Source organism: Ostrea edulis, chromosome 7 (assembly GCF_947568905.1).
Source record: "Ostrea edulis chromosome 7, xbOstEdul1.1, whole genome shotgun sequence".
Lineage (NCBI taxonomy): Eukaryota > Metazoa > Mollusca > Bivalvia > Ostreida > Ostreidae > Ostrea > Ostrea edulis.
The window spans coordinates 18,580,488-18,589,213 of record NC_079170.1 but is presented as its reverse complement, the minus strand read 5'-3'; the positions used below and the strand labels follow the sequence as shown (position 1 = coordinate 18,589,213).

The 8,726-nt window shown below is 36.6% G+C and overlaps 1 pseudogene; it reads left to right on the top strand.

Moving 5' to 3' along the window:
• The first annotated feature begins 449 nt into the window (after positions 1-449).
• LOC125653877 (uncharacterized) overlaps positions 450-8,726 on the top strand; it is a 28,131-nt pseudogene continuing 19,854 nt past the window's right edge.

Here is an 8,726-nt window from a genome sequence, read left to right as displayed (position 1 = left end):
GATCCGCTCCTGAATCATTAACCACCCTATTGGTGTTTCAAATTCATCAGCAAAAATGAATAACGTGGTACTTAAACATGCATGTTAAAATGTGTCCTTGTTAAATCCCCTGAAGATGTTTGTATAAAGTCACTATATACATCTTATTTTATAGCACAGCGGTGAACCAAACAATGAAAATAATAATCAATAGGCAATCTTTCCAATACATTGTAAGAACAATATGGGGATTTTGATTTAAACTCATAATATATACTAGAATGCAAAAAAAAAAAAACAACAACAACAAAAAACACACCAAATCCATATACCAAGTGTAAGTTTATAGAGACATATATGTTATGAGCTGTACAACGCAGTCTTCTTTGTGTGAATAAATTCACGGGTATCCTATGACAATAGAGTTTGCTCTAAAGTTCAGAATAACACCACACCGTGCATGCCTGGCCAATGAAGATACGCCATTCAACATACGAGGAAGTGTAATCCCGTATACCGTGTCACGACAATGACTGATTTAGAAGTGTAATGCAGGTAACATGATGATAAATTATAGGGAAAATAGCTTGTTATCGAAATGTCTTTTTATCAATGAATATAATTATTTAGAATTAATATAAGCAAATTTAAATTAACCGACAATTGGAATCTGATGACCAGCTTTATCTGCAGGGCGTATAGACCTAATCCATTGACATTGGCGTGCATATCGCTCGGTCAAAACATTTTCAAATGGTAAATAATCAATAAAATGTTGACTGTATACTAAACGAAATGGTTTTGTTTATATCTAAGTATTTTATTATCTTTTACATTACCAATGGTGGATCAAGGATTTCCGGCGGAAATTGGGGAAGGGGGGGGGTCATTTGAAAATCAAACCACTCAGCCACTTTTTGAGGCCAAATGTAGAGTTTTCATCTATATATGCTAGTAATGTCTAGCGCATTTGTGGCAATAACTTCCCCTCTAAAACTGTCACTGATTATTGCATTTTAAAGAGGGGCGGGAGTGTTGTTTTATTATTTCCTTGTTGCAAGATACTGTGTCTTTTGCCTTCACCCGTAAGATTTGTGTGACAGTGACTATGTTTCTAGTCAGTAATAATGTTTTGATAAGAGGGTTTACAATTGCAACAAGACTACCTTTTGTGATGTTACAAACTCCAAAATACAGGAACATGAAAGAGGAATGTCTTTGTTAGCTGACCTGTATTAATATTCCTATGAAGCAGAATTCATTTAAAAAAACTTCTACGCGAGAAGAAAAACTCTCTTGCTGCGGCCTTCAATTCGACATTTAGATATATCGACGATATATTATCTATTAACAATAAGAATTTTCGATACGATATATCCCTGTGAACTCGAAATAAAACACACCACAGAGTCGTCCACTTCTTCCTCACATTTAGATATTTTATTGAAAATCGATATTAACGGCAAACTTACAACTAAACTTTATGACAAACAGGATGATTGCAGCTTCCCCAACTTCAAGTTCCCATATTTATGTAGCAATATTCCATTATTACCTGCATATGGTGTTTACATCTCTCAATTGATTCGATACACAAGAGCTTGTTCTGCTGATGGTCTGTTTTAAATTGAAGCAGGCCACTGACAAACAGGTTGATGGTGCAGGGGTTTCAACATTCTCCTTTAAAGTCAACATTTCGCAAATTCCATTGTCATTATAACAATATTTAATCTAGTTTGCCAATACAACCTATCAAATGCTGTCTTGACACACTGATTTTGACTATGGATAACTCCGTTTACCTGATCAAGATATAGGGATCACGACTGGTCGACAGGATATTCTTACTCCTCCTAGGCACCTGATCCCACCTCTGGTATATCCAGGAGTCCGTGTTTGCCCAACTCTCTATTTTGTATATGAGATTGATCATTGTTCGTTATCTTCGCCTTTGATAATAATTATTGTGAATAAAACGAATAATAATAATATTGCACCACGGGAGGCTCGATACTTTTGACATTAAATTTGGGACTCGGGAAAGTTTTTCGACATTTTCACCTTCACGACAGTGATGTCCATGAAACTTTCATTGTAATATTGAATCTGCAATTCACAACAAATCTGAAAATGTTTAATTTGTCCATGTGCATAACTGTTATCATGCTATTTAAAGGAAATTTACCACATAAATGTGTTTTTGCCAAATAGATCATCTAATTGAGAAAAAAACTATAACCCCGGTGTCAGTGAAATTCAGAAACGTTATTTGGAGATATTTGAGTGCATATAGACAAAAAGGTGACCTCAAAATGATAACTTTATTGCCGGGATTCTGAATCTCGCTGTGGGTCGATTCCTCGAGCAAATCGATATCATTTTTTAACGACGTTATTGGTCAATTATACAGAATCATTTCACCAATGGTAGTAATTGGGCTTCCATTGCCTCAGTTTTATCAAATTTAATTTTCTTTCATGAAAATCCTTAACAGCAGAAGTTTCCAGGAGTTTTACCCCCTGGTCATCATTGTCATTATCAGTATAGGGTGGTGTACACCTTTGATAGCAGGGGACAACAACGATTACATTATCCTTAAGCAAATAGCCAGGTGGCTGAGTTACATTCAGCGAGCTTTAGCTGAGTTACATTCAGCGAGCTTGAGCTGAGTTACATTCACCGAGCTTTAGCTGAGTTGATACCTGTTTAATCAGGGAGACAGTCAAAGTTAAACTGTTAAATGTTGAAGTTGATTTCATTTTTACGAAGAATTAAAAACATTACATCAAAGTTTTTAGAAGACAAGAAAAGCAAATATCAATTTCTCAAATACATGTAGTTTGAAACATTGACATTGACACAAATGAAAATCGATATAATACAATTCATAAATTTTATATTCTTAAAATTATAGAATATTTAGAGTAGCCATGGACCCCCGCCAAAGTCCCCAAGATGTCGTCCGATGTGACCTTTGTGATGCAGCTATAGTACAGATGTACTGCGATCTCTGCCACGTCAAACTATGCATTGCCTGTATAGGAAAACACGTTGCTAATGATTATGACAATCACAAAGTGGTCCCATTCCAAAAACGAAAATCGACCACGATTTATCCAAAGTGTAGTGCACATGAAAGTGAAAAATGTCAATTTCATTGTAAGGAATGTGACAAGTTTGTATGTTCCTTTTGTACTGTATCTGCAGATAAACACAAGGGTCATACATTTTCAATTCTTTCTGAAATTTACAACAAAAGAAAGGCAGACATTACAAAAGATTCAGAGGAGATAGAAAACATTATTTCTCCAACATATGAAGAAATGGCTACTGATTTAGAAATTCAAATAACCAACTTGGATGGACAATATGTGAAATTCACAACAGTAGTTACAAAACATGGAGAAAAATGGCACAAGGAAATTGACAATGTGATTAACAAAATGAAAAATGAAATAGAAGAGATGAAAATCAAACACCTGGTATTTCTCAAGAAACATTTGGATGAAATCAAAGAGATACAGACCCTTATTAAACAATCACTCATTACGCTGAAGAAATTGGAGGAATCCAATGAAGTGTCTGTGACCATGGAATACAGATCCAAAAATGAAGAATTCAGAAGACTTCCTCCCAAAGTCCGAGTCTCACTGCCTACATTTAGTCCAAACACGATAGACAGTGAACAGCTTTACAAGTCACTGGGATCTTTGATACCATTATCATTTACCACAGATGAAGATGAAGATGGTTTCAAAAAGAAGAAAGCACTGGTGGATGAACCAGAGCTTGTCACTACAATAAATACTGAGTATGAAAAACTCCGCAGTGTTACCTGCTTGAATGAAGAAGAATTCTGGACAAGTGCAAAAGTCAGCGATATGAAATGTTTTAATGTTCAAGGTACAGTTATTGATTCAATGAAAACAGGGTCAGGGGAGAGGCCGGGTGATATAGCAGTGACCAGCGATGGGGATCTAGTGTACTCTGATGGGACAACAAGGACTGTGAATGAAGTGAAGAGTGGACAGATAGAGGAGATGATCAGACTAAAGGGCTGGATACCCAGCCAACTCTGTGTCACTTCCTATGGTGATCTCCTGGTTACCATGCGCAATAATGATGAAACACAATCCAAAGTTGTCCGTTACTCAGGTTCCACAGAGGAACAAACAATCCAGTATGATGATGAGGGTAAGCCTCTATATTCAGGAAATACTTTTATTAAATACATCAGTGAGAACAGAAATCTGGATATCTGTGTGACTGACTTAGGAGCCGGTGCAGTGGTGGTGGTCAACCAGGCTGGAAAACAGGCTGGAAAACTCCGATTTAGATACACTGGTCATTCTTCTACCAAAAACAATCCATTCAAACCCTGGGGAATCTCAACAGACAGCCAAAGTCAGATCCTGATAACCACTGTATCCACACCCTGGACCAGAATGGACAGTTCCTCCGCTATATAGATAAATGTGATCTGAAACATCCATGTGGCTTATGTGTGGACAAAAGTGACAACTTGTTTGTCGCTAAGTATTATAGCGGAAGTGTGAAGAAAATCAAATATCTACAATAAATACAATTGTTTATCTATATCCAAGTCAGAGACTTCAAAGAATCGAGATAAATATTTAAAACGTTTTTGCCCGGATGCATGGAGAATGATACGGAGATTGCATAATTTCAATTTTAAACAATTCACTCCAGTCTCAACTTCCTTTCCCATCTATACAAGTGATCTGAGTGACTCTAATTAATTCATTGATGGATGTCCAACTTATAAGCACAACAAATAACAAACCTTATTAATAACAGTTTATCATATTCTTCACATATTTGTTACAAATGATGTTGAATGTATATTGACATTACCTTCTCAGGCCTTTTTCATACAATAATTTTATGTGATTGAATTATTATATTAATCCCAAGATATCAGGAGCCAGACTTGATATTTATAGTGTATATGTGTAAACCATTTGAATAATATATTTTTAGCTAACCTCAGCTGAAACCTCAAGTGAGTTTTTCTGATCACCCGTTGTCCGTCGTCCGTCCATCTCACCGGCTGTGTGTCTGTCTGTCCGTCCGTCTGTAAACTTTTCACATATTTGACTTCTTCTCCAGATCCACTGGGTCAATTTTAAGCAAACTGAGCAAAATGCATTCATGTGTAAAGAGCGTTCAAGTAAGGGCTATGTCCCTTTCATAGGGGAGATAATCACAAAAATGCAAAAATAGGGTGGGGTCATTTAAAAATCTTCTAAAAAACACTGGGCCAGAAGAACTGAGATTTACATGAAAGCGTCCTGATAAAGTGCAGATTCAAGTTTGTTAAAATCATGGCCCCCAGGAGTATGATGGAGCCACAATAAGGGATCAAAGTTTTACATACAAATACATAAAGAAAATATTTAAAAATCCTCTCATGAATCGTAAGACCAGAAAAATTTATATTTACATGAAACTTTCTTATCATAGTGTAGATTCAAGTTTTTAAAAATCATTTTCCTCGGGGGTAAGGTTGAGCCACAATAGGGGATCAAAGTTTTACATGCAAATACCCGGTACATATGGAAAATATTTCCAAATCTTCTCAAGAACCACTCGGCCAGTAAAGCTTATATTTAAAGGAAAGCTTCCTGTTTTAGTGCAGAATCAAGTTTGTTAAAAGCATGGCTCCCGGGGGTAGAGTGGGGTCACATTAATGGATCGAGATTTTACAAACAAATATATAGGAGAAATCTTTTAAAATCTTCTAATGAACCATTCGACCAGAGAAGTTTAAATTTACAAAAGGTTTCCTACCATAGTGCAGATTCAATTTTGTTAAGATCACGGCCTCCCGAAGGTAGGAAGGGACCACAATAGGGGATCAAGGTTTTACATACAAATATGTAGGGAAAACCTTTAAAAATCTGGGCCAGATAAGTTTTCATTTACATGAAAGCTTCCTAACATAGTGTAGACTCAAGTTTGTAAAAATCATGGCCCCTGGAGGTAGTTTTGGACCACCATTTGGATCAAACTTTTACATGTGAATATACATAGGGAAAATCTTTAAATATATGTCAAGGTGATTCAGATGAGTCCATAGGTCACTTGTTTATTGCTACTGATACTAAAATTAAAACTAAGGCGATATTTAGAAGGAGTGGGTAGTCCTTTACGAACATTTTTAATTGATTTGATCCTTGGGATAAAGGTTTTATTTCCAGGATACGACTAAACTATAGTAATCATTGTCTTTCTCACTACAGAGACTTCTTAAGGTTTGCTGCTATGTCGTAAAAATTGAATGCATATTAAAAAAAATTAATACCAATACTTTATTACTCTGTGATTTCGTCATAAGTAATATCGGGTATACTACATTACATCTGAATATAAGTAATGATAAATGCCTTACATGTCTCTTTGATAACAATCAATGACGTCAGAGAGAAGAATTTCTCAAACAGTGCAGCAATTTACCACGTCAACATAAATAAGTTATAAATCTATTGTTTTGTATGTGTTTTCGGAAAAAAGAATCTGCCCTTTCTTGTAAGGTGAAGATAACGAACAGTGATCAATCTCATAACTTCTACAAGCAATACAAAATAGATAGTTGGGCAAACACGGACCCCTGGACACACCAGAGGTGGAATCAGGTGCCTAGGAGGAGTAAGCATCCCCTGTTGACCGGTCACACCCGCCGTGAGCCCCATATCCTGATCAGGTAAACGAAGTTATCCACAGTCAAATCAGTGTGCCAAGAACGGCTTAACAATCGGTATGAAACACGTCAGACAGCATTTGACCCAATGCGAGGTTGTATTGACGAACTAGATCGTTATAACGACCATAGAATTTGCGAAATGCTGACTTCAATCGAGACTGTTGAAATCCCTGTACCATCAACTTGTTTGTCAGTAGCTTACCTCGATTTAAAAACTGACTATACCCAGAACAAGCTCTTGCATATCGAATCAGTTGAGATATATAAACACCATATGCAGGTGATGATGGAATATTGCTACATAAATTTGGGAAGTTGACGATGGAGAAGCTGAAATCATCCTGTTTGTCATACAGTTGAGTTGTCAGTTTGCCGTTAATGTCTACTTTCAATAAAATATCTAAGTATGAAGCAGAAGTGGACGACTCTGTGGTGTCCTTTATTTCGAGCTCACAGGGATGTATCAAATCGACATATGAATGAAAGCTATCATTGTTAATAGACAAAACGTCATCGATATATCTAAAAGTCGAATTGTGTAAAATATTTTCTCATAAAATGGAATGCAATGTCCTAGGGTGGTACAACTCATAAACTTCTATGAAAACTTAATATTAGCTATGATTCACATTGATAACCAGTCTGATTAAAACCACCCCTTTCTCGTCACACTGTCCTGAACAGTACAAGGAGAAGCTAAGGGGGTGTGTGTGTGTGTGGTGGGGGGGGGGGGTAATCAGAATGATAAGTAACCTCTTAGATTTGATACAGTAAAGAAAAAAAACTTGGTTTTCACCGCTTGACAATATGAAAGCAAAGCCCCAGGAAGCTCCTGGATTTTATAGGACTTGAAACATGTCACCTATGCGTCGTTTGTACTATTTTCGTCATTTTTAATGAGGTAAAATTAATAGAGTAACACGAATTTTCAAGAATTTCCTAGAATGAAGTATAATTTCTCCCAATAAAAGTAACAACAAATCAAAAGATATCTGAGAGCGTAAAAAAATATTGCTTTTTTATCGTTTATTTTTTGTTTTCCTAAACAAGATGAAATTAGAATATTTAGGGGTGCGCCTCACCCCTTAAATCCGCCACCGACAACATTCCAATAAATTACTGCATTATACTGAGACAAGAGAGATAACTCTAAATGTCTTAATGATCTCGGGTCTTTCCGGTGGGCAAGCGCAGAACCAATGGAGACAGCAGTCCGTTCAACTTACAGAGAAATGTAATCACAGTAATACTACAGCATCTCTGGCTACAGGTAACGTTATGATAAATCATAGGAATAATACATCGTCCTCAAAATGTCGGTTTTATTTATGCATCGGATTTTAGTAGAAGCAATATATACAAAATTAAAACGAAAGTTGGGGCCCGGCCCAATCACAGGGGCTCGTCACGAAATTTTTATCATTTAATGGAGGAAGGGAAATTTATCTATTTGCTGACTAGCCTAGATGTCAATTATCTTTAGCAGGCATATAAAGGGACATCCCCCCCCCCCAGATAAATGGGTAGAAGGTATATGAAAGTCAGATTATGACAGATTAATGAAAAGTCATTCTTCCCTTTTATCTCAAGACTTTGTAGATAATTCATGACTCTAGTTAAGGTAGCAGGGGACAGTTTCGCACTATAGGCCCGGTCAACTTTTTCAAAAAATGGAATTACTCCGTATTTGAAGTGATATTACATGTGTAAAAATGTATACAATAATTTTAGGATGCATGTCAAATGTAGCTGAGTGCTTAGTAAAAATGTTGATATACAACATGTAGGTGTCACCATGATTCCTAGCATATAGATGGGTGCAAATACGAAACTAAGAAACGTGGTCAGTTGCTGAAGAAATTCCGGTGAAAACATGCAGGGTCTAGCAAAAGGTCTGTAGCTGTGAGGGAAGGTGGATGGCCCCATATGAGAGGTAGATTTTTGAGAAGGGCAGATAGGGTTCTTGATTGTGCACAGTGTCTAAATCCCCATGTTTGGTACTGTGATGGTGTGGGGGTGGTGC